The 27,779-nt window shown below is 39.9% G+C and overlaps 1 pseudogene; it reads right to left on the bottom strand.

Moving 5' to 3' along the window:
- Positions 1 to 2,447: 2,447 nt before the first annotated feature.
- LOC149194391 (potassium transporter 7-like) lies at positions 2,448 to 27,769 on the bottom strand (annotated as a pseudogene).
- Between the last annotated feature and the right edge of the window lie 10 nt (positions 27,770 to 27,779).

A 27,779-nucleotide genomic window follows, 5' to 3' on the forward strand; every position in this document is an offset into this window, starting at 1 on the left:
CTAGAGGAAGAGGTACTGGTTATGGGTTGACTCCCCCTACCTTTCTTTCTGGCTGCTCTAGAATGGTTCCTAAAAATAGTCTTTATGTCCTAATAGGATAGTTGGTATATGTCTCCCTCGGCCAGTAGATGGAGGGTGTCTAAAAGATCTTCCCGAATTCCCCTAAGAAGGACCAGCTTTAGAGACTCGGGGTCAAGTGTACACCCGACCCTTTTGTAACTAAGCTGGAACCTCTCCTCATATTCTTCCAAGGACTCATCACTTCCTATAGTCATTCGGAAAATTTCTTCTTTAGTATCTTTTGACCTACAATAGTCTCCATACTTATTGTTAAAGGCTTGATGCATCTGAGTCCAAGTTGTGATGCTATTGTCAGTAATCCCATGAACCAGTGTAATACTAAATCCTTGAGAGTAGAAGGGAACAATTTCAACTTTTTCTCATCTTCTGCATAGTCATAGGTTCGACAAGTAACATCAAAATAAAACAAAAAGGTGTCAGGATATTCTATAGTCAGACCATGGAAATGAGGTAGGGTGGAAGGGTTTATATTCTTCATTTTGGTGTCCCCATTGGTTTTCTGAATGGGAAAGATACCCTCTATTCTCTCTCCATCCCCCCTAGCATTCATGTGTCCAGCCATTGGCTCCAAAGGAATGTTTTCTTCTTCTTCTTCCCCTATAGGTTCTTCAAATATGTCTGGTTGTTCACCTAAGGGTTCTTCTTAATCGCAGCCATCGAGGAGGAGAGAAGGTTGGCTTTGTGAAGCAGTGGGGGTGTTGGGAAAAATTTTCTTGAATTATCTCTATTCCTACGAGGCATGAAAGGAAATTTTTTTGGTTGGTTTTTGTTTCTTTTTTCCCCACACTGATAGTACCTGCAAAACTGAAATTGATTGAACAAAAAAAATTGCAACTAGCTGAAATGAACTTGCTGAAATGAAATTTGCAGAATTGAAGAGGAAATCAAGTAAATGAGAACTTGAAAGAAGAGAAATGATTAGTCTACTTTTTCTGAAATGAAATTTGTAGAATTGAAAAGGAAAGCAAGGAAATGAAAAACATGAAAGAAGAGAAATGACTAGTCTACTTTTCCTGGAATAAACTATTAGAAGAATGTTGCAATAGAAAATATAAGAAAGTAGTAATCACAAAATACTCTGACGCCTCCCTGGAAACTATGTTAAAAAGTGTTGAGCACCAGTATTGCAGCAATAATGCTGCAACTCCTAGGGCTGCCTACTTTACTCTTATCAACTCGGTAGTTCGTAACAAACTTGGAAGCGATGGTGCTATATGTTAGAGCCCAAATCTGCCTTAGGCTGAAGGAAGAAAAAATTCAGGGTAGCCACAAACCATGCTCAGTCTGGTAGCTAGCCCTACCAGAACAAGAGAGGGCTCTCTCCAGGTCACACTCAGTTAAAATAGACAATAGGGTGTGATATGAATCAAAACGAATGCTGATTTTAGGCTAGTAAATGGATATGAAAAAGGAAATTTATTGAATGACTGAACTTTCTGGGCTGTATGGGACAAAGGGCAGCCTGAGATGGGAAATTAAATGAAAGACGCAGAGTATTTCGTGAGGCAAGATAGGCAAGAAATTTAGCAGTCAAACTGAAATAATATGTAGTGGAAAGACAGTTGAGGAAGCTGAAAAGGGCATATACATGAATCCTTCTTAGATAGAGGAAGACACACAAAGTATGAATGCTTTACAAGGCAGAGCATAAAAATGGATTCTGCCTTTCCTACTTAAGAGCATTCAACTAGAAACGATTCTGAATGAAATGTAAAACATAACAAGGCACATATGAAACTAAAAGAGGAAAACATCTGCTAAAATTCATACCACATGAATCTCATGAATCAAAGCTGCATCATTTATTAAATTCCTGGCCAAGTTGTACAATGAAACACTGATTGTTTTCTCCACACCATTTCCCAGAAACTCTAACCCTTACAAAATGATTTTCAATACAATAAATAACTTACCATCAGGAAATGGATTGACCCAAAATAGGGGATTGTTTAATCATTACTAACTGAAGATGAAAAGCCAACCATCGCTAAAGGAGTAGCGTTAAATTTTTTACTCCATTCCATTGATGACCACTGGGAAGGTGAAAATTGTAGCTGTAACTCCCTTTAATTCGCATCTGAAAACAAAAATAGACCGCGTAGCTTACTTCTCTGCATACGGTCGATGTTCTTCGTTTTAGATTTAGGCGTTTTGACCTTCAACCGTTCATTTCCTTTCTGCCGTTTGAATAAAAACTGTCAGTTTGAAACCTTTCAGCTCCGGCACACAAAAGCATCTTGTTAATATGGGGAACATGGAACACTTGATTTCTTTGTAACTGCAGTTGTGCCAATTGGTTTGTCAAGTCACAGCCATCCTGAGAAAAGTATTTTCATAGCTATAGACTGTGATTCTTCAGATTCCATCTATAGAAATTTAGCAATACTGAGAATAAGTCGATTCTCAAAATCATTATCAACTTTCGAGATATCTTTATACCCATACCTCACAATACATCTGTACATATGGTATACTTTTGGGCCAATGTGACCAATAAGATAACGTTCTTCAGCAAGGATAAATGGAACAGGAACTGATTTGATGCACACAAACACAAGTACTCAATGAAATGCAGGAAGATTTGTGACAAAATGTGAGAATATAGCAGGAACCCCTGTGACCAATTCGGTATAGATTAATCCAATACCAGGAACCCGCACAATTCCAAGGCTTGGTCCAAGTGTGAGAATCCATTTTATAGAAACCTTGTTGTGTAAGTCAAACATGTATTTTCTCCATGTACCATAATGCCATACATACATGAAAACCATAAATATTGCTGCCAAAACAAGAGGAGCCCAGCCTCCCTGTGGCACCTTCATAACAGAGGATGAGAGGTAGGATCCTTCAATCCCTCCAAAGAAGAGAAGAAAAGAAATAGCCCATACAAAATTCTTTCGCCATACAATGATTATAACAAGTGACATAAGGCATGTTGTTGCAAAAATAATAGTGATAGCAGCAATGCCATAAGCATTCCCAATTAAGGTGGTATCCCTGAATCCTACAGTGATGGCAAGGCATAGAACCAAGAGAATCCAATTTATTTCTGGTATGTAAATTCGACCACAGATATGCCTCGAAGTGTGGACTATATTGATACATGGAAAACAACCCAAAGCATGGCAATGCTTTAAGATTGAAAAGGTCACTGAAATAACAGCCTGGCTTCCAACAATAGCAGCAAGGGTGGCCACTACAAACACAGGCCAAAAAACATGCTCAGGTATTGAATCGTACAAAGTTCTATAAACAGAATGAAAATGTTTTAAAATAAAGGCAGCTTGTCCCATGTAAGAGAGAATCAGACATGGATAGACAACTCCTGCAAAGGCAATCTCGATGGAAAAAGGAGTGAAGTGTCCAAGATCTGCAAACATCGCCTCTGTACTTGTACTACATAGGAGTATCCCTCCGAGAGAAATCCATTTATCTTTACCATTATTCCGAAAAAAATTGTATGCATAATAAGAAGAGAGGGCATGTAATATAATAGGGTTCCAATAAACAACATTGTATATGCCAACTGCGCAGATGCAGAATAGCCAAGCAATCACAATAGGTGCAAATATAAAGGCCACCCTATGAGTGCCAAAATGTTACAGAGCAAAAAGGCCAATCAATATAATGCAGGCAAGAACCACCACCACACTGTCAGGAAGCTTTGAAGTGTGTACTTGAAGCCCAGATACTGATGAGAGAACAGTTATTGCAGGCGTGAGAACACCATCACCTATTACCATGGAAGTGCCTAGTAAAACCACAACCAATAAACCTGTGCGTAGTCTTCTACGCTTTTCCAGAAATCTCTTCAAAGGAGAGGTTCCTGTATTCTGAGCTGTCTGCCGTGTATTATAATATATAGAAACTTCCTCATCAGCTGCTTGTTGATTTGGAATCAAACTCAACTTTGCATGTCTACAAAGAAGTGAATACAATGCAAATGTTCCCCCTTCACCATTTTCGCTTGCACTCAAAACTATGGCAACATACTTAACAACAGGGATTAAGGTCAACATCTAAAAGATTAATGAAAAGACCCCAAAGACTGTATCTTCACTCATATAATTACCCAACTTTCCATCAAAAGTACTTTTATAGACATGTAGTGGGGATGTGCTCAAATCACCATAAACCACCCCAAATGTTTCGTATGCCAATAGAAAAGTTTATTTGTAGTACATCATCCGAGACACCTGGAACAAATATATTTGGCTCGATTGATAACCTCTGTGTTATGAAACCAGCTCAAGAAAAGATAGAAAGGAAAGATCAACGCCTTAGAATTCAGCCTCTTCGAGGGGGCAACCTCCTTTACATTACATAAATGAACAATTCTTGGATGATACAAATGACAAAACCTCCTTTCTATATATGGAAGTCTAAGGAGTCACAATATAATCCAGCTGACCTAACAATAATAATATAAAGCCACAAAAATAACAATAGAGGGATTCTATGGGGCACAGAAATAACAATATGGGGGTAATAGGGCACAACAATATAAATAAGGGGTATAACTACAATAGTAATGGGGTAATCACTAGTATTATAGGGACCCAACATGCCCCTCTCCTTCAAAAAAGTGTTGTCCTCAACGCTTGAGTAGTTTTGGATACTTCTGCATAAAATTCTCATCCTCCCATGTGGAATCTTCAGCGGATAAGTTCTTCCACTTGATAAGATACTCTGAAATTGATCGATTTCGTAGCTGTCGAGTTCTTGTTTCTGTGATTGCTTCCAGTTCCAATATAATTTTTCCTTCCTCGTCAAGTTCTGGCAATATTGTTTCAACTGGGAGCTTGTCGCCTATAACCTTCTTTAAACATGAAACATGGAAAACTGGGTGCAATCGAGAAGCTGCAGGAAGCTCCAATTTGTATGCCATAGTACCAATCTTTTCCAACACCTTGTATGGACCATAATACTTTGGTGATAATTTATTATCCTTCTTAGCTTGCTTTAGGGACATTTGTTTATATGGTTGTAGCCGTAGGAATACCCAATCACCTACATCAAAACTTCTTTCACTGCGAAGTTGATCTGCCTGTTGTTTCATTCTATTTTGTGCCAACACGAGGTTATCCTTTAAGAGTTGGAGGACTTGTTGTTGATGTTCGATGTGATGTTCCACTGCCTGAACCTTAGAATTTTATCTTAAATATGATGTGATTGATGGTGGTTGGTACCCATAAAGTGCCATAAATGGGGTCATTTTTGTTGCTGTATGGAAGGAAGTGTTATACCACCATTCAGCCAGAGGCAACCATTTGACCCATTGTGTCTGTTTATCAGATACAAAGCAATGGAGATATCCTTCCAAACATTTGTTTAATATCTTAGTTTGCCCATCAGATTGAGGATGATAAGATGAGCTATGAGCTAACTGAGTACCAGGACAAGAAAATAATTCTGTCCAAAAATTTCCAGTGAAAATGGGATCTCTGTCACTTATAATAATCTTTGGATTTCCATGTAGCTTTTGAACTGTTTCCATAAATGCAGTAGAAACTGTACTAGCTTTAAATGGATGTGATAATGCACAAAAGTGTGCATACTTGGTAATTCTATCAACTACCACCATGATGACACTCTTTCCCTTAGACTTGGGTAAACCTGTGATAAAATCCATTGAAACCTCCTCCCAACGTTGGCTTGGAATGGATAAAGGTTGTAATAGACCCGGTGTCTTAATTGTTTCAACTTTATTTTGTTGGCAAACCAAACATTCTGCCACAAACTTTTGAATATCTGATTTAATGCCATCCCAAAAAAATTCCTTCTTAACCATGTGGTAAGTTTTCAAAAATCCTGAGTGCCCTCGTAAGGGAGAAGTGTGCAATTCCATAAGAATCTTTTGTTTTAGCTGGGAATTCTTACAGAGGTATAAGCAATCTTTGTACCATAACGAATCATTTTTCAAGCTAAATGTATCAGAAGTACTGGAATCTTGTTGTAGCTTTCGAATAAGTGCCCACACTTCTTCGTCATTCTTCCATTCCTCCTTTGCTTCGTTTATCCAATCTGGTTGGATAATAGAAATGGCACACAACAATGCTTCCATATCCTCATCCTTTCTTGAGAGTGCATCTGCCACCACATTTTGCTTCCCTTTTTTGTAGATGATTTCAAAGTCATAACCCAACATCTTTCTCACCCACTTTTGTTTCTCTTCATAGGATAATCTTTGTTCTAAAAAGTATGTAAGGCTATCATGATCCGTTTTAACCTTGAAGTGTCTTCCCATTAGGTAGGGTCACCATTTCTTAAGTGCATGGAGTATTGCCAACATTTCCTTCTCATAAATAGCTTTGCTTAAAAACTTTCCCTTGATTGGACGACTTTCAAAAGCAATGGGTCTTTCATCTTGCATTAGAACAACACCAATTCCATTTCCTGAAGCATCACATTCCACAATAAAGGTTTTTGTGAAGTCCGGTGTAGCTAAGACCGGTGCTTGGCACATTGCCTCTTTAAGATGTTCAAAGACCTTTGTTGCTTCTGGAGTCCATGAAAATGAATCTTTCTTCAATAATGTTGTTATAGGTGCTGCTATTCTCCCATAATTCTTAACGAACTTCCGATAATACCCTGTCAACCCAAGAAATCCTCGCAGATACTTTATGGATGTGGGGATTTTCCATTCCTTACTGGCTTTAATTTTGCTAGGGTCTACCTTAACTCCTTCATGAGATACAATATGACCCAAATATTCCACCTCCTGGACTCCAAAGAAACATTTGGATCTTTTTGCATATAATTGTTTCTCCTCCAATAGTTGTAGCACCTTGTCAACATGTTCAACATGATCCTTCCAAGACTCGCTGTAGATTAGTATATCATCAAAAAATACCAACACAAATTTTATAAGGAATGGTTTGAAAATTGAATTCATCAAACCTTGAAATGTTGAAGGTGCATTGGTAAGGCCAAAAGGCATGACCAAAAATTCATAATGACCCTCATGATTTCTAAATGCCGTTTTCAGAATGTCTTCAATCTTCATTCTGATTTGATGATATCCCGAACGAAGATCCAACTTATTGAAGTAAATTGATCCATGCAATTCATCCAGTAATTCATCAATGACAGGAATGGGAAACTTATCTTTAATAGTGAGCTTGTTGAGCTCCCTATAATCTGGACACATGCGCCATGATCCATCCTTCTTGTGCACCAATACTACTGGAGCTGAGAAAGAAATTTGACTCGGTTGAATTATACCAGCCTCTAGCATTTCTGCAAACATACATTCAATTTCACTTTTTTGGACATATGGATATCTGTACGGCCTGATGTTTGGAGGAACACTTCCTGGAATCAGATGAATAGCATGATCATGATCACGCATAGGTGGGAGACCTTTGGGAGTCTCAAATACCTTCGAATGATTGTCCAGGACTTTTTGGAGATTTGGAGAAATAGATGATTCCAATGTGGAAACATCTAGCGAACATAATTGTGCAATTACACCTCTTTTCTCCTTTTTTAGAAGCTTTGTCATGCCAATAGAGCTGATTATCTTTCCTAGTTTCCCTGCAAAAACCCTTAATTCAACTTCCTTTCCTTCCACAGAAAATTTCATGAAAAGTTCTTGAAAATTAAAAGCTATCGTACCCAAGGATTGTAGCCATTGGACTCCTAGTACAACATCAGCACCTCCCATTGGAATGGAAAGCATTGGGCTAGTCAATACATATTCTCCCATGGATAGCTTGATATTATGGCACTTTCCAGAACAATTTATTGTTCCTCCATTTGCAATCATCACTTGACACTCTGGTGCTGGATATAGGAAGCAATTCAATTCTTTTGCTACCCTACAATGAATAAAATTGTGGGTGCTTCTTGAATCAATCAACACTATTACCTTTTTCTTCTTGATTTGTCCTTCTATCTTGATGGTTTGAGGAGTGGTCACTGGTAATTCCCGCCAATGCATTACAAGATATGGTCAGATTTATTTGTTCTTCATCTAGGCTTTGTTCCTGGAATATATCCTCTTCTTTTGACCTTTCTTGCTCCTTTTCTTCTTCCTCTTCACAATCTATGTAGAATAATTTCTTCTCAGCACACTTATGACCTTTTGTGTATTTGCTATCACAATTGTAACAAAGCCCTTTTGCTCTTTTTTCTTCCAATTGTTGTGGTGTCAACCTTGTAGGTTGTGGAATACTATGGGCAACAACACTTCCGTCTTTATAGTTGTGAATGGTATGCTTCCTAGTTTCCATAATTTTGCTTTCCATTTTTCTTGCTAACCTGAATGCCTTCTCTAATGAATCAGGTTCCCAAAGGCGCACATCATGTTGGATATTATCCTTTAGAGACCCTATGAACACATCAATCCTATGCTCCTCTGGAATATCTTTTACCCTTATGTTCAATTTTTGGAACTCCTCAATGTGCTCCATTATTGAACCCTTTTGTTTGAGACTTATCAATTGGCTAAAAAAAGTGTTGCTTTTTGTATCCTCATAATGTGCTATCAATTCTTTCGTAAAAATTGCCCAAGTGATAAATTGTTTACGAAAACAAAGCCATTGATACCATACAAACTGATTTGGTTCCAAATATAAAGTTGCCATACGTACCTTTTGTGTGTTTTGCACATTATTGAGATCGAATAATTGCTCCATCTGTAATATCCATGTGGCGGGATCCTTGCCATCAAACTTCCTCATATCGATTTTTGGAATATGGTGGGTCATCGATCCAACATTAGAGTCTATGGAATCATGATTAACATTTCTTTTGTTCACATCATGAGTTTCCTTTACAACCTTTTCACCATTAGTAAGTATTTCTTGTAGAAAATTTGTCAAATCTGTCTTCAAATCTGCCATGTCTGTCTTCAAATCTGTCCTCAAATCTGTCTTCAGATCATCCATCTTAGCTTCCATGCCCTTTATCTTAGATTCCATGCCATTTATCTTAGATTCCACGCCATTTATCTTAGCATCTATTAGCTTTTGTGAGCGTGACATTTGTTGCACTTGTTCTTGTAATTTTGATATATCATGTAGCATTTCTTCCTCTTCTTCATGAGTCATGCTAGAGATTTCAGGTTCCTTACTAGGTGTTTGCATTTTCTTTCCTCGGGGCATCAGTTACTGATAATAATGATTTACTATGCCCTTTGAATTCCTTCAAACTAAGCTTATGCAAAAATTAAAAAAAAAAGTACACACCTTTTTTTTACTTTGTAGAAGCCTGATATTGAATCTGATGTATCTCTGTAATTTCGAATCATCCAGTTCTAAAATTGTGACCTGTAGTAGCCTCGTATGTCCTCTTTCCAATGCCACTAGTCTGATCCAAATTGGATTCTCCAAGAAAGCGTTATGCACAATCTCCCGCAGTGACCTGATTATAGACTATTTCAGTAGAGCGAACTTGTATGAAGTGCCACGTGTCACTGCTTCAACCTTTGACTCTGCAAAATATACAAACGAAAACTAAAGTCTGTCCTCTTTTTGTACCTTCTTACAAAATTTCAATCCAATGCTCAGAAAGAAAGTTATGATGATTTTCCCCAGGTCACCTGTTTCGAGTGTAATTCAGGAGTCTGCAAAAATACCAACTTCCTTAGATCATATCTCCGAAACTATCACGCGAAAAGCTCTGGAGTTCGGACCCAAGATTCAGCATGATTTCTTCTCAAATGGGTTTTTTTTGCGACTTCTGAAACGTCATAGAAAAAAAGTTATAGCGAAAATTCCACGATGACCTGTTTGGAGCAGAGAAACCCTAGAATCCAAAGCTCTGATACCAAATGTTATGAAACCAGCTCAAGAAAAGATAGAAGAGAAAGATCAACGCCTTAGAATTCTGCCTCTTCAAGGGGGCAACCTCCTTTACATTACATAAATGAACAATTCTTGGATGATACAAATGACAAAACCTCATTTCTATATATAGGAGTCTAAGGAGTCACAATATAATCCAGCCGACCTAACAATAATAATATAAAGCCACAAAAATAACAATAGAGGGATTCTATGGGGCACAGAAATAAAAATATGGGGGTAATAGGGCACAACAATATAAATAAGGGGTATAACTACAATATTAATGTGGTAATCACTAGTATTATAGGGACCCAACACTCTGAAATTGAGGCACCCTTGGACCAATGGATGGATTGTTGACTCAATATACTGCTCTATATCAACCTCTAGCCTGCACTCACGCTGCACCAGTGCAATCCAACGTGCACTATCCTGAAGTTGACGTAATGGCTTCACAAGCTCATTAGTCAAATGTATTTGTTCAGCTGATTTATCGTGTGGAATGAAACAACTTGCAAGTGCTGTTGTTTGTTGATGATCCAGCTCATTGAATGTGCCATTGAACATCAACTCTGTCACAAGAAGTTCATCCCCTGTGTCAATGAGACATGTAGCCCGAACTTTCACTTGCATGACACCATCAGAATCAATGTGTCCAAGTCGCTTAAGCACTCTTGAGAAATTTTTTAACTCTTCCATAAATTTGTGAAGCTGAGAGTCAGGCAGTTTCATTCGAAGTTGCTGAGCTGCGCTATTTAATTCTTCTTTTCTTTGAAAAGACCTAAACTGGTGTTCATCCTATTCAGACTTATGATAGGGATGAGCAAGCGACTTTGTTCCAATGCTTTCAACTTCTGGTAGTGCCTTATCATGTTGAAACTGATGGAAACCATTCAATTTAAAATTGTCCCTCAGCACGACTCATTAAATTTCAAATAGCTCAACCTGAAGGTACTAACTAATGGTGTGGGTTTTCCCAAGATAATTTCCTTGCAAGTCTTCATGTCCAAGTGTTCATCTATCATAATAATAAAAATGCCATGTCCATCTATCTAGAATAATTTTGTCTTCATGTATCACTGAAATAGCTAGTTTTTGCGGCGATCTCCACAAAGGCAATACTCAGGTGTGCGCTCTGTATTTGTCAATAAATTTAGGCATCTTTCTCCACACAGACTCTCTGGATCATCAGGTACATATTTGCAAACAATAATGTACTCCTCCGTCTACTTCTTGTGCCCACGCTTTGTGATGAACTATTTGATTTTGGAACACCAATGATGATTTTTCTAGCGTGTCGACCCTGTGCGCTGCACCCTAGCCCAACATGCCGCGTAGGTTGGATGTGCCGCGCACAACCAAATTTGCATTGTTGTAAACGGATCTATGCGTCGTGCACTGTGGATGCGCCGCGACCACCCTTCTAGGCGTCGCGCTTGTAATTTCACCAACAATTTCAATTTTCACATTGACTTTTGTTTCCTCCACAATTTTTCATGACTTCAATGATGTCTTCAACCCACCAATCTTTAGGTACAAGGTGATAATGCTGGCTATGAATTACATTCAATGTAGGGTTCAATATGCTTCTGAAAGATTTTTGATCTTGCATCATATAAGTTCTTGTATGTTATAGCTCCAAATCTCACTCTTATGGTTTGTGATGCTGCACTCATGCCCCAGGGCAACCCCTCCTTCGAGACTTGGTCCAAAAATTAAAAAAACAGTGTTTTATCCATTATACGCGACATTGCCCTAATAAAACTTGTGTATACGTGAGTAGGCATATACCCAACCCGTGTATATGTATTAAAACACTTAAAAAAATATAAAACTCCTTAATTTCGGGCGGAGATCGTGGTTTTTACTTGTTGATCACCTGTTAGTGCCCGTGGCCCAACTGTTCCCAACCAACTCCCAACTAAAAAACTACTTTGGGAGAAGTATAAAAAGGCTTTAATGGGAAGGCCTAAAGGAGGAGAGAAGAGAGAGAAAGGTTATTATGTTGAGATTTCCCTGACCAGGTCTGAAGATCCTTGTGCCTCCTGCACCTCCCCCATTTTTACAGGAAACCCTTGTTTCCTTGTGTGTTGATGTCCATCTACTACTTGTGATATCATGGAGCAAGTCATGGAAGGAGTTTGTTAAAGGCTTAAGACTGGACAAATCCGGAGGAAGGGTTCGCTTGGAGCCTGCAAAAGGATGACTCAAGTGAAATTGTTCTTTTCTGTACTTTATTTGTCTATAATAAAAGAAACACATGTCTTTGTTCCTGATATAAATCTTCTTCGTGTTTTTGATATTCATGTTAGAATTCATATGTGAATGGTTGTTTAAATTTCATAACTAACTACCGTTCCTTATAATATGAAGATGGTTTCTTTATAAGGTTTAGTCCATATATTGATGTACTTGCTTGAATTGGTTGTTTTCCAGGTCAAAGGAGCAAAAGGAACTCCAAGAAGGGTTTGGACCTTGGAAGGACCTTCTCAAACGTAGGACCTTAGGTACGCCCCTTATCATGGAATTTTCCTATGCTAGCATAATGGCTGTGTTGAATGTGTGTTTCTCTGTATAGACAACTTTCAGTTTGCTAGGGTATCAGCCCAAGACCCTAGGGGAACATTTCCCTTAACAGAATTGGCAACTTCACTGGGGACAACATCATTGTTGTTCCTAGTTTGGGTGTTTTCAAGCCAATCAGGGCTCAACTGCCTGTTTTCTTGCTGTTGCTGTGTGGTCTATTCTTGAATTGTAAGTTTTTCTAGTTTCTTCAGACTATTTTTTATTTTACTTGAAATATTTTATATACGTTGTTTTTCTTGCTTACAGAGGCGTATATACACATGTTTCCTTAAGTGAACCCCTGTATATGCAGGTTTCCTTAGGCACAGTCGCATATACACGCAATCTTTACATCAGTACAGTCGCGTATATCTTGCAATTTTCAAGATTTTTTAAATCTTTTTGTCTCTGAAAGTCTGTCTGTTGGTTTGATTCAGTCTTGAAAAGTCACTTTCCAGTGTCAGTTGTTAGTTTTATAGCAAGCATCTGATTCCAAATTCTCTTTGATTGTAAGAAGTGTTGGTCTTGTTTTTGTTTTTTCAAGCTTCATTGTTTTTCGCTTAAGCACGCAAGATTTCTTGCTGGGAATCTTGGCTGCTCTGATTCATCAGGGCAGGAAGATTGATCTCAATCTTTGTGTTAAATCTTGTTTTTGGTGACTTTTTGTTTGCTTGACAAAACCACTTTTTGTGACCATCCACTTTTTGTTTCATGAAAGTTGTTGATTGACACTTTCTTTAAATTTATCTTTTCAATCTTTTGGTCTTTGTTGCCAAAGCTTTCATTGCTGCTTTTGATTGTTAAGAGCATCTTTAAACACATTTATTTTTGTTGAGTTGTCATCCATTATGAGTTTTCAACTTGCAAAAGTGTTTGTTACCTATTCTTCAATCATAAAGTTTCAGTCTTTTTGAGATCAGTTTTTGAAAAGACATTTTTTTTTTGCTTTTGAAGAAAACTTTTTGAAAAAATTGGTTTTGCTTTCTTGAGCTTTGTTTTGAGTTGGTTTCCTTTTAGTGAATGAAAGTGATTTTTTTTTTCCTTGAAACTTGTTTTTATTGTTTAGATGAAATGAATGATAGCATCTCATATTCCATCTAAACATTTTAAGTGGCAAAATAAAAATTGATAAGCAAGCAACTTTCATTTCTTGATTTAAGAGTAGTTTTAAGTCTTGCATCAGCATATACTTGTTGCATTAGGATAGATTTGCACATCTTTTTAGGCATCCATAGCTTTGTTAACTTTTGTGAGTGTGAAGCTTGAATTAACGAAAAGAAAAGAAAAATTTGTTTTATTTGAAGTTCCTCTGAACCTTGTAGAAATTTCTTTTCATCCAAAAATGAAAACAAGTGCATTTGCATGTAGTTTGGTTTTTATTAATTTCTTTTGCGTCAAAACACCACTAGTTTCACTTCCACTTATCCCTTGACTTAAAGAATAACCTATCTTAAAATCAAGCGCTAATTAAAATTCATTAGAAATTTTTATTATCGAGTTAGATACACCAACAAGTTTTAGGATTTTAGGGCCTTGGATTAGGCGAGTGGAGAGTTAACTCTCCAAGGCCATTTAAACTGTCAAACATAGGAGTCTGAATAGTGAGTGAAAATCCAATAGCGTTAGGAAGACCAGGATAGCTCTGGTTTTGGGAGTTAAGCAAGAGGGTCTGTGAAGACAGGGAAGAGAGATACCCCCTCTCCTACTTGTCTGAACTTACCTCACCACTATTCCACCTGGCTTCTGCGACAAGTTGGTATCCATAATTGCTACTCCTAGGGTTCTACACAGATGGCTACGGAGGGGAATCCCGTGGCACCTGAGGTCGACGTTGCATCACTCTCAACGGTACTACTGGAGGGCACCCTTGCGAAGCTTGGGGGCTTGCACCGGCGCAGGTTGTTGTTAGGAGGTCAACGTAACTTTCTCTGTTACCTTTGGTGATAGGACTAGACTGTCATTATCCCATACTATCCTCGGAAGGACCCTTAATTCACTTTCTTGTATTTTGGTGTCCGGTCCTAATCACCCGGAGTGGAAATACTTGGAAGTTGTTTGACTGGATGATATCTTTAGGGACTTTATAGTGTGTGCTCTGTGCTCTTTGTTGGCCTAGCTTTCAATTTTTTTGAGTCTTTAGTTAGATCTTAACAAAAAATTCAAAGTGGCTGACCGATCACCTAGATGATCTCGAAGACTTCGTGGTATTTCACCACCAACTTTAGAGCCTTCTCCTAGAAGGTGTAGAGGTAATATTGCCGGTGGGTTTCGTCCCACGACAGTTGACGCATCAGGGATTGATCCTCCTCTCAGGGGCATTATTGTTCAAGCAAGGCCTGGCACTTCCGCAGAACAAGAGAGGAACACTCCAGTTCTTTCTCAAGTTCTCTTTCAAATAGAGAATAGCATAGAGGTAGAAGAACTCTCAGAGTCATTAGTGGCTCCAAATTTTCCCCTATCATCTAGCCATCCTGAAGTATTACAATACGTTGGAACTCTGACGCATAGACTATCAAGTCCAGGTCACATTATGCGCTTACCGTCGATGACGACTACTAGAAGCATGGCTTCTACTACAAGTGCTACAACTATGCAGACTCCAACATCAGTACAAGGGGGAGGAACGATTTCCATCTCCTCTGCTTCTTTGTTTGGGTCTTTTGCTAGCACATCTTTAGTTGGGTCTACCTCCATTCCGTCCACGAGTGGAAACTCCCAAACCAATGCTTTTAGTTCTAGATTCTTCCCATTTGGCACCTATTCACAGGGTATCCCGTGAGTTCCATTTAGTGCCACCACATCCATGTTGGGTGGATCGGCTTCATTCCAGGGTTTTCCTTTCAGAAGTGGTCATATACCACATTCCAACCTGACAGTAGGATCTATGCCTTTTTCTTCTATAGGACAAAGCAGTAATCGTTTCCAAGGTTGGACTAACCCTGTGGTTAGTGGCATGGGAACTGGGAATCTGTTTTTCATCCAACAAGGGAATAGGCCGTACTCCACAGTTAGTTCATTCCAAAGTATTCCTCCCTTAGCTTCGGCTTGGAATCCGTATCAGGGGTTATCAACTCCTTATAATCCTTTAGGAGGAAACTTTGCTGGTTATGGAGGCTTTGCGGCCAGAGTTGGTCAAACTCCGAATTTTGCTGGATCAAAAGGCTTGCCTTTTGGTTCAGCTGGTTCTACTGGTTACTTTGGGCAGCCTGGTGCCTTCCAAAATCCAGGCCAATCTTTTCAGAACTTTGGGAGCTCCTCCCAGTCTGGGTGGAATCCTCAAGGTCCTCCTAGGCTTCTGTTTCTGGAAAATTTGAACTTGCCAGATCTCACTAAGTTAACAAACGATCCAATCAAATACAATCCAGCCTGGTCTCCGGTCCCAACCAAAATCCCTTCAGACATTCCAAAATTCGAAGGGAAGAGCGGTGAAGACCCAGGCGACCATGTAACCACATTCCATTTGTGGTGCTCATCAAACTCCCTTATTGATGACTCGATTAGGTTGAGACTTTTTCAATGCACCTTGACTGGTAATGCGGCCAAATGGTATATAGAGTTGCCAGGGGGCAGGTTTACATCTTTCTCTGACTTAGCTAATATTTTCTTAAATCATTTCCAGTTTCCTGCCCGTTATGATGCCGGAACTGAACTTCTGGCCACTTTTCGTCAGGATAAGGAAACTCACATTTCTGACCATATTCAGGAATGGAGACAGAGAAAGAGGCTCATTAAAGCTGAAATCCCTCCGAAGTACCGTCTCGAATGGTTTTTGAAATCTTTACAACCCGAGATCTCTAAGGATGTCTCCATGTCTGGAGTCTATTATGAGAAGCAAGCCATTTTTAGGGCCCAACAATTAAAATTGATCTACTCTCAGTTTGGGATCCTACAAAAATACTTGCCAGATGCTCCTGGATCTAAGGTTGATATAGCCAAGCTGAAGCTAGGTCCCCATGTGGATGGTATCATTAGATCGGTAGACACAAATGCGGTGAACTTGTTGAGCCAATTGCAGCAGTTGTCTTTGAAAACTGCTCCTAACAACAAAGTCACATCGTCTAACCCCCCGGCTTCCCAAAACTCTTCAATTGATGCCGTCCAATCTAATAACCCCAAAGGAAATCAAAATTCCAATGGAAGAAAGAAAGGACAAGGTAAGAAAAAGAACCAGGATGGGAAGGCTGACGCAAATAAATCCTGCAATAATGCTGGTGGTGGTAGAAATGAGTCTAGAAAGAAAGTCAAGTTTCCATGCAAGTTGTATAGTGGAGGCCATTTAACTCATCTCTGTCCCAAGAATGAAGATGCTTTAGCTTGTTAGGGTAGCAAGGGACTTCTAGTTCTCAGGCTGTGTTAACCAACCCTTTTCCCCAAGGGCAACAATTTCTTGATGGCGCGAGTTCAAACCCTCGAACCTCTGCAGGGGGCAACCATGAAGGGGAAAAATCATCAAATGTTTTCATGATGGGTTCTAACGTCCATGTGGCTACTCGATCATGTGATTACGGTGAAGCCAAAACTTCGAAGGACAAGACTGCTCCCGGAAATACCGACCTTCATATTGAGCGACCCCTTATCGAGACTATACCACGGATACCGAAAGGTTCCGCTAAACGCACGACTATTAATCCTAATGCTAGGGCCGCCCAGAACCACTCCATTGTTGAGGATCTGGCTCAGATTCTGTGTGCCATGTCCGCTTTAGAGGTTCTCCAGTCGTGTCCAGCTCAATGAAGTTCTTTACTTTCTGCAATTGGGGTAGTTCATTCAACTAACTCTTTAGTTCTCACTTTCGACATGTTAAATGTCATAAAGCAACTCCCTCATCATATGGTTTTCCAAATAAAGTCTACATATCGGAAAATTAACATTTTTCGTGTCGTTATTGATGAAGGAGCTTCCACGCGCGTCATGTTGATGTCATGCTGGAAGGCTATTGTATCGCCTTCCGCTGTTCCTTCACCTAACATCTTGACTGCATCTGATGGTCATTCTCATAAGCCGCATGGGATTATCCCAGCCTTTCCTATATGTGTTGGGGGGAAAGTCATCAATATTGAAGTAGAAGTCATAGATGCTAACCTAGACTACAATCTCCTCTTAGGAAGGAACTGGGTATACGAAATGGACGCCGTTGTTTCGACTCTGTTTCGTGTCATTTTCTTTCCTCATGAGGGGAAAATCGTTAAGTTTGATCAATTGGATTATTGTCCAATCAATCCTCAAGCAATCTCTGACTCTACTGTTCCCTTAGTTGATAACCCTCGTCCACCGACTCAGAATCTAGGAGTGGGGATGTATTCCTAATTGATGGGTATTTTTGATCTTCCCTCTCCTATCTCTAGAATCAATGTCATTTCATCATCTAAGGAGTCTCCTTCAGAAGAGTTCTTCCGAACTCATTATTTTTCTGACCCTTGGACCTTGCTTCACCTACGACCACATTAGTTGAGGGACAAGTAAATGGAATGGCATTCCCTATATCTGTAGCTGAGCATAGATATCAATCTATTGTCAACTCTACAGATGACCACTCTACTCCTTTTCTGAAGAGGAGTTAGATGGTGATGTGGCCCCGACCTGGAGCCTTGATTCTACCTCTGCCTTGGACTGCCTAGATTCAGTTTTACCTTCTAAAGAATCAATCCTCGAAGTGATGGTGGGTATAGATCAACCTTGGGAAGACTTACACCATCGTTCATACTTTCTTCCTCCATTGCACGAAGTAGAATCTAGGTTCTCCGAGCTCTTTACTAGTGATTTTTGTACGGTATCAAATCCTTTGGCTCCAGCACACTTTCATGCCAAAGGTAATATGTTGGTGATTTCAAAAAAGATACCTATAAACATCTCTAGGGACCCTAACGTGATCGAGAACCTCTTCATCTGAATCGAATGTTCCCCTGAAGAGATTCAAATTTACAATGACCTTTTCAAGGAATTTCGAGATGTATTTTCTTGGTCTTATGAGGAAATGCCTGGCATTGACCCATCTATAGTTCAACATGAGATCAAGACGTATGAAAATGCCAAACCAGTCCGTCAAAGGCTTTGACTGGTTAACCCTAGGAAAGCAGAAACAATTGAAGCTGAAGTTGAGAAGCTGCTAAAGGCGGGTTTTATATACCCTGTTCCCCTTACTGATTGGGTTTCTAATCCAGTCCCTGTGGATAAAAAGCAAGGAACAATCTGAGTATGCATCCATTTTAGGGACCTAAATAAGGCTTGTCCGAAAGATAATTACCCCATGCCATTCATTGATCAGATTATCGACGAGTGTGCGGGTAATGAGATTTTTTCCTTCATGGAGGTTTTTCTGGTTATAATCAAATTTCTATCCGTCCTGAAGATCAACATAAGACAACCTTTATATGTCCCTGGAGTACCTTTGATATAGAAAGATTCCTTTTGGTCTTAAAAATGCTAGAGCCACTTTTCAGCGGGCCATGTCATATGCCTTCCACGACATCAAACATATCATTGAAGCATACTTGGACGATCTTGCTGCTCGTTCTCGAAAGAGAACTGATCACCCTAGTCATCTTCGAATGATTTTCGAGCGATGTAGTTTTATAAAATCCGGTTGAATCCCAACAAGTGCATTTTTGCGGTTACATCTAGTCGGTTGTTAGGGTTCATTTTTTCAAATGAAGGGATTATGGTTGATCCCTTCAAGGTTGAGGCAATAGTTCAGTTGCCTCCCCGTCCTCAGTTCGACAACTTCAAAGTCTTCAAGGGAAGGCTAATTTCTTAATACGGTTTATAGCAAACTATGGCGAGATCACTAAAGGGTTCATGCGCTTGCTACAGAAAGGAGTTCCATTTGTATGGGATGACTTTGTGTAGCGGTCGTTTGATGCTTTGAAAAAGGCATTAGTCTCTACCCCGCTTTTGAGTCCACCGGATTATGGTAGGGACTTCATTTTATATCTCACTGCAGCAGAATCAACCATTGGTATGGTTCTCGTTCAGGAAGATGATGCTCTTACAGAGCATGTGATTTATTATTTGAGCCGAGGCTTGATAGGTCCTGAACTTTGCTACTCTCCGGTTGAGAAGTTGGCCTTGGTAGCTCTCCATGCTGTCCAACGGCTCCGTCATTATATCTTGCTATGCAAAACTTTTGTCTTAGTGGCGGTCAATCCATTTCAATTTGTCCTCAGTAGGCGAGTGATTGGGGGAAAATATAATCAATGGATAGTTATTTTACAAGAATTTGTTCTCGAGTTCTTGTCTACCAAGTCTAAGAAATCCATGGTTTTCGCTGAGCTAATTTTTGAGCTACCTTGTGGAGAGGATACTGTTTATGAGGAAAGTTTTCCTGACGAACATCTATTCCTCATCTCTTCACTCGACCCTTGGTATGGAGATATCGTTGTCTATCTCCAGACTTTGAAGTTTCCCTCTACTTTCTCCAAGGATGAACGTCGAAAATTACGTCACCTGGCTAAAAATTATGTTATCATTGGTCATACATTATACCGTCGAGGGGTTGATTCAATCCTTCGACACTGTTTAACCTTAGAGGAAGCAGAGTCAGTGCTAGATGACTGCCATAGTGGAGCTTGTGGTGGTCATCTATCAAGGCTTGCTACAGCCCAGTGCATCTTGTGTGTCGGCTATTTTTGGCCTTCGCTCTTTAAACATTGTGTTGAAGTGGTCAAACACTGTCACCCATGTCAAATTTATACTCGGAAGATGCGCACACATCCAGCTCATATTTTTCCCATTGTCACCGTCGGTCCCTTTACTAAGTGGGGTATTGATTTTATGACTTGTAATCCACCTTCAACGACGAATCATAGGTACATTATCGTGGCTGTAGACTACTTTACGAAGTGGGCCAAGGCCATGCCCACTTATAAAAATGATAGTGACACGGCAGCATTGTTCCTTTTTAATCAAATTATCTCAAGATTCGGTATCCCGAGAGAGATTAGCACTGATTATGGCAGTCATTTCCAGAATCAACTGATGTCTGAATTGGCTCTCAAATTAGGTTTTCGGCAAGAGCATTCGTCTCCTTATTATCCTCAGGCTAATGGACAGGTCGAGGTAGTCAATAAAACTCTTAAGACGATCCTGCAATGGACAATCGACAAAAATCGGTCCAATTGGCACGTTATGTTGTATCTGGCTCTTTTGGCATACCGAACCTCCGTAAAGGCTGCTACTAGTTTTACACCTTTTCAGTTGGTTTATGGGATGGAATCTATCTTTTTGGTTGAATGTGAAATTCCATCTCTTAAGTTAGCTGTTGAGCTCCTGCCAAAGACTTCGAGTCTCGAAGAGCGCCTCCTTCACTTGGAACATCTCGATGAGCAGCGTCAAGATGCCCCACGATGAATGAGGCTGATAAGAAAAGGGTTAAAACACTATGATAAAGTTGTCCGTCCTTGAGTCTTTTCTAAAGGTGACCTTGTCTTGGTCTATGACCAGATAAGGACAGCTTGGGGGTAGGCAAGTTTAAGCCTATGCGGTACGGTCCTTTCATTATTAAATGAGTTTTAGAAAAAGGGTTGTATGAGTTAATCTATTTTGAGGGAAACAAGCTGGCAGAGCCTCGAAACGAGATCTACCTAAAGAAGTGCTTTTCTTAAGTAGGAGTTAGGCAATGGCTTCTTTGTACATTATGTGTATTTTTACATATCTCATTTAGATTTTTTTTGATATCAACACTTTTTGGTCTGCTGTGGCAGGTGTTGATGGATGACTTGGTCTATTTTGGGTTCGCCGATGGTGCTAGTCGGCACACTCGGAATCTCACTTCCGCAGCTTGGGTATTCTATTATCTAACTGGTCAATTGATGGTATCAAGGGGCATATGCATTGGTCCCACTTCAAAAAACATGGCTGAGTATACTTTCGTCATTAGTTTACTATCCGAGGAAATTTCTTATGGAATTGACTCGTTGGTAGTTTATCTTGATTCACAATTGATAGTGTCACAATTAAATAACATTTATCGGGTAAGGGATCCATGTTTATATCGCCAGTATTTAAGGGTGAGGTTGTTGCAAATATCATTTACTTATATTAATTATTTGCACATTCGAAGATCTCATAATTGGTTAGCTGATTCTATCACTAATCAAGCATTAGACTGGCACATCAATCATTCATCACAATAAAATCAAGCATCAAAAAGTTGAACTATATATATATATATATATATATATATATATATATATCATAAAGCATCTCTTGTGTACATAAGCTTGTCCAAAAAATATACAAAATTGGCACTCAAATGCCCATAATCATGTCCAACATATCTAATGCGTCGGCTCCAGATGAGCACCTAAGTAGGCAACTACTGCATTGGCCACACGCCGAAAAGTGCGAACCCAGTCACGTGGCATGCCAACCACATGACGCTGCATATCCTCAGGAAGGTCCTCTACGGTAGCCATCGGTACTCGATGAGTCAGTCTCACCAAGTGTCGCTGAACAGTATGTAGAAGTCGTTCTGTATCAGCAGCCGCCTCTTCGGCTCCTCGACCTTGCCGTCCATGCTGTGGGAACCCATCTGGTTGTACTGGCCCAATATCTGGAACATGATCATCATATTAGTCATTTTAATCCCATCAAAAATATTTTTCAAAATTCATTATTATATTTTAAAAATAAAAAAAAATCAAAAAATCAAAAAATACATACCAATGTCGCCCCATGCTGCGGTCGGTGGTAATGCTAGATCAGGATCTCCTTGGAAATCCAGCCCAGCATAATGGTAGTCATCTATGGCTATGATCTGCTCATCCCACCAGGTAAAGAAGTCATCATTAAATGCAGTCCGTGGGACATCCCCACCCCTAGACGTTTCATCAGATCGGCCCACCTACCCATGCAAGGATCTCGTGGGGTGCTGATGGAAACTGCTACCTTAGGGCGAAGTGCTGGGACTCTCTCAAAAAAGAAAGAACACAGAATAGTCCCATATCCAAAGTTCTTGGTCTATCCCCTCTTGATAGAAGCGAGTTGGCTCTTCATACTGGCCAGAAGAGGAGTACACCAGTCAAATACAATGGTGAGGCAGTCAACTGCCACGCTCATGGTTAGCCGTGAGGCCTGGTGCAGAGAAGCTGATCCGTTCACTCAAGCTATGGTGAACAAGATTATCCTCAGTGATAGAATTTCCACGTGTGATGGAAATCTGACTCCCAACCTTCTTGGGATGTCTCGGGAAATATATTTATACATATTCCTTGATCGAGAGACTGCTCTCTGTCCTGCCTCGGGAATGTACTACCTCTCCCCTTCGGGAAAGGCCAGTGATGAAATAGATATCTTCCACTTCTATCCTTAGTGGCATCTGGTCAATCATAAAGGAATCCTCCTCGATATTCCAGTAATCAATGAGCATCTCAAGCAGATGTGTGTTTGCTTTCATATTCGGCAGCTTGAAGAATTTAAGCAAACCACATCCCCGAAGGGCATCCAAAGCGTCAGGATTGTTCATGACTTCATCATCCACTGCGACATGCTCTCTTTCTTGCCAAGTGACCGACATCCTGAAGAAAAAATGATTTTCAACCATTAGTTTTTTGTTTAAAAATGTTCGCGGCGTATACGCGGGTCCCTATGCACACAGTTGCATATAGAGCCCGTGTGTACGCGGGTTTCATATTACCAACCCGCGTATACACCGCAGTGAAATTTTTGGCAAAAAATTCAACGGTAAAACATTAATTAAAAATCTTAAAACTAGTCACAATCAATTGCAAGACAAATATAAGAGTTACCTGGAGGTTTTTAAAGAATCTGAACAGTTGACTTTGGCGTATGGGAAGTTTGCTCCTTTTGCTCCAATTCTTTGCTCTCAAACTCAAATGGTGAAAATGGTGAGTCCAGAAGATCTTTTATAGGTTTTGAAAATGCAAAATTTTTTCAAAATTTTATTTTGTTTGTCCTCATGTGACTTTTAACTTGGGAGCTTGGAATGTCAAGGATGGTTTGATTTTTAGGACATTTTGGACGGTTTTTCAACACTTTCGAGACGGTTCCATGACTGCTGACCCATCATGGCAGATATCGTTTTCTCACTGGCATATAGGTTAGGGACACCATTTTTTCATTGCATTATGCATACTAGCCTCCATTTGTCGATACATCTGCCATAGGGTTGACCCCATCATTTTATGGTTCATAAGCCATCTTCACTCGCTGATTCTTTAAATCATGACACGATGGTATAGCCATCCTTTACATGGGCATCGTAGTTAGGACCTCAGTGACTTTTGTTGCCCATGCTGCTCCGATTTGAGTAGGCTCGGGAGTCCTCTGTAGTCTCGCCATGACTTATGCATTGAAGACTCATTCCTCTTTGCTTCTTCGCTTCGTTCTAGCCTTATACCCTAGAGGCTCCTTTGTGTTGAGTTGTACTACTGCATTGCATGTTTACTACTTGCACCTTTTGGCCTAGAGCTGGCTTCACTTGGACTCGTGTTTAAGTCAACTTTTGACCATGACAAATGCAAAATCAACCTTGCATATCTTTGACTTCTGTAGCTTGACACACATTGACCCGTGGAAGGAATGCACCTTTGAGTGTCACTGACCAGTTTTCACCTCCCTACATTGAGCATAGGAACGTTCCATTCCGAAGAACTAGATCATCTGTTTCACCGACACTCGTTCGTTCCACTATACTATAGCATTCTTTTATTCTTTTTCAAGCTTAATAGAAAAATACAAAAAAACAAAATATTCCAAAAATAGCGGGAACGGGACAATATTTCCATTTATTGTTGGCAGCTAGAGTCAGTCGTGTCGCCCTTGAACAAAGCACTCAAAACAAAGTCTCCTCCATTTGGGCGGGATTTAGTTTGACTTAGGTACGCCTTAACCTTGTTATTGAGTCAGTTCTCCCCCGATTGGTTATCTCTTCCAATCATATGGAGGGTTCGTTCGTGCCTCCTGCATGACGAAATTATACAGAGTCATCATATGCTGCCACATAGTCACATTGAGTCATGCTTTTGTTCAAGGGAAGTTAGCCTCATTCTGCCTCTCTACGATGTCTCTTGACTCATTTTTTAGTTGGCCATCCCTGGTTGTCAGTGTCATGTCTATAATGACATCAGCTATATTGGTCCTTCACTCGTGCCGGTTTGAGAAGGTCTCCATTGACTTCTTGCTGGCGGGTCTTGTCCTTATCGACGACGACATCTTGCTCTAAGGACAGGCCTAGAGTGGTACCCTGGCCCTATTTTCATTATTGATAGGTCACCTTGTGCTCAACGTCGATCAGTATCATGAGTCTTTGATTGAGTGGTTTCCCTTGTGTTTGACATCAGCTTACATTATCACACATTGGGATTCATGTAGTACCTTGGTTTCCATTTGAGCCTATTGGTGGATACCTCGAATCTATGTCAGCTTCCATTATTTGTTGGTTCAGAGGGTTTCTATCGTGCGCTAGCCACATATTGTGTACACCGGAAACGTACTTCGGTTGGGTTACTACATCTCTTTCATCTGATTCCTTCCACATTATTGGCCTACGTGTTACACTTGCGCTAGATTGATGAAGGATGCCTTAATGCCTTCCTTCTAGCGGATATTTCCCTATCGACTCCGACTCATTGCTCTGGGGAAAAGATCTAGAGTCCATTTGGCAGTACCTTGGGGTTTGCAGTCATTAGTGGTAGATCCTTCACTATCAATAGCGGGAAACCATCATTGTCTCCTGATCGATAGATTCTTATAGGTGTTCGACTCTAGCTCATCTATTCACACTTGTTGGATTGTACTGGGTACCTTGACGCTCATTATCATTATCAGTGAGTAGTCTCGCGTTTGTTAACGATATACATCAATGACCGGTAATCAAATGATTTCTCACATGGTCGACTTCAGATCATTTATTCCCATGGTGTAGAAATGTACCACGGCGGTCGGTGAAGACCTTAGGTTACATCAACATTCATTGGTTCACTTGACAGTTGCTCCTGTTGCTACTAGTTGATACCATTCTACCTTATATGTTGCAGTTATTTATGGCGACATTCTATATGCTGGCACTTGATTTTGCAGTGTAGTACCATCCTATTCCATCATGTTTAGTTGGTGCCTTTTGTGATCAGTTCTTGATATCAGTGATCCGGTTCATCCTTCAGCATCATTGACATTATTATATTTGATATTCAGACATGTACTTGTTTGATCATGATTAGATCATCCATTATGTATTTCCAGTCATTTATACTTGTATACTTAGTGGATCCGCTTGTACTTGATATGCGGACATGCTTTACTTTTTCTGAGCATCGGTATGCTCGCCTCAGACAGTGTTTCTTTCTGATCTCCTTTTGTGGCTTGGTAGGCTAAACTCTGGTGAAGTTTTTCTCGGTTTTTAACATATTTCCTTTCCATGTACTTGCTTAATACATTTCGGCCATCATGTACCCCTTCTGACCTACTATATTAGGGGGCATCTGTTATAGCTCCAAATCTCACTCTTATGGTTTGTGATGCTACACTCATGGCCCAGGGCAACCCCTCCTTCCAGACCTAGTCCAAAAATTTAAAAAACAATGTTTTATCCCATATACATGATATTTCCCTGAGTTAAACACGTGTATACACGAGTAGGCATATACCCGACCCGCATATATGTATTAAAAAACTTAAAAAAATATAAAACTCCTTAATTTTGGGCGGAGATCACGGGTTTTACCTGTTGATCACCTGTTAGTGCTCGTGGCCCAACTGTTCCCAACCAACTCCCAACTAAAAAACTACTTTGGGAGAATTATAAAAAGACTTCAATGGTAAGGCCTAAAGGAGGAGAGAAGAGAGAGAAAGGTTATTATGCTGAGATTTCCCTGACCAGGTCTGAAGATCTTTGTGCCTCCTGCACTTCCCCCGTTTTTACAGGAAACCCTTGTTTCCTTGTGTGTTGATGTCCATCTACTACTTGTGATATCATGGAGAAAGTCATGGAAGGATTTTGTTAAAGGCTTGAGACTGGATGAATCCGGAGGAAGGCTTCACTTGGAGCCTGCGAAAGAACGACTCAGGTGAAATTGTTCTTTTCTATACTTTATTTGTCTATAATAAAAGAAACACGTGTCTTTGTTCCTGATATAAATCTTCTTCATGTTTGTGATATTCATGTTAGAATTCATATGTGAATGGCTGTTTAAATTTCATAACTAACTACCTTTCTTTATAATATGAAGAGGGTTTCTTTATAAGGTTTAGTCCATATACGGCTGTACTTGCTTGAATTGGTTGTTTTGCAGGTCAAAGGAGAAAAAGGAACTCCAAGAAGGGTTTGGACCCTGGAAGGACCTTCTCAAACGTAGGACCTCAAGTATGCCCCTTATCATAGAATTTGCCTATGCTAGCATAATGGCTGTGTGGAATGTGTGTTTCTTTGTATAGACAACTTTCGGTCTGCTAGGGTATCAGCCCAAGAACCTAGGGGAACATTTCCATTTCGGAACACTGATGATGATTTTTTCTAGTGTGTCGACCTTGTGCTCCACGCCCCAGCCCAACGTGCCACACAGTCTGGATGCACCGTGCACTACCAAATTTGCATTGTTGTATACAGCTCTATGCACCGCATGTTGTGGATGTGCCGCAACCACCCTTCTATGCGCCACACCTGCAATTTCGCAAACAATTTCAATTTTCACATTGACTTTTGTTTCCTCCACAATGTGTCATGACTTCAATGATGTCTTCAACCCACCAATCTTTAGGTACAAGGTGATAATGCTGGCTATGAATTTCATTCAATGTAGGGTTCAATATGCTTGTGAAATATTTTTGATCCTGCATCATATAAGTTCTTGTATAAGTAAACGACCAGCCTACATTTACTGGATCTGTCAATGCTTTCCAAGCTACAACATCAATGCATCGACCATTAATCTTCAGATTTTCAGACCAAAGAAAAAATGACTTTGTAGTATGCAATGTAGTGATAGAATCTTTCCAGCCATTAGGAGGCTTGAATTGAGAAAGGTATCCAAGTTCAATGTTAAGTTTCTTTTCTCTATTCCGTCAATCATTTCACGATAGTCTGCAACACAACGTGTAGACACGATGTTCTGGACACTTACAGTGACTATGATCCCATAGCCAAACTTGGCACAAAACTCAAATGCCTTCGCACCTCCAGGAATATCATTAAGGGACACGTTGTCATTCATGGATTCATGAGCTTCAACAGCTAGTTTCTGCAGTCGACTAGACTTTGAAGGAAGTGGAAACTTGTGCAACAAGAACTTTGTATCCTTAATTTGCACAACATACTCATTAGGCACTTCAACAGAAATTGTCCTGCCAATGCTGCAGAACTTTTGGAACTTTATCATTTTGAAATGA

The sequence above is a fragment of the Pinus tabuliformis genome, chromosome 2_2 (assembly GCF_031772625.1).
Source record: "Pinus tabuliformis cultivar Carrire ecotype Pingquan chromosome 2_2, CPIR1, whole genome shotgun sequence".
NCBI classification, from domain to species: Eukaryota; Viridiplantae; Streptophyta; class Pinopsida; order Pinales; family Pinaceae; genus Pinus; species Pinus tabuliformis.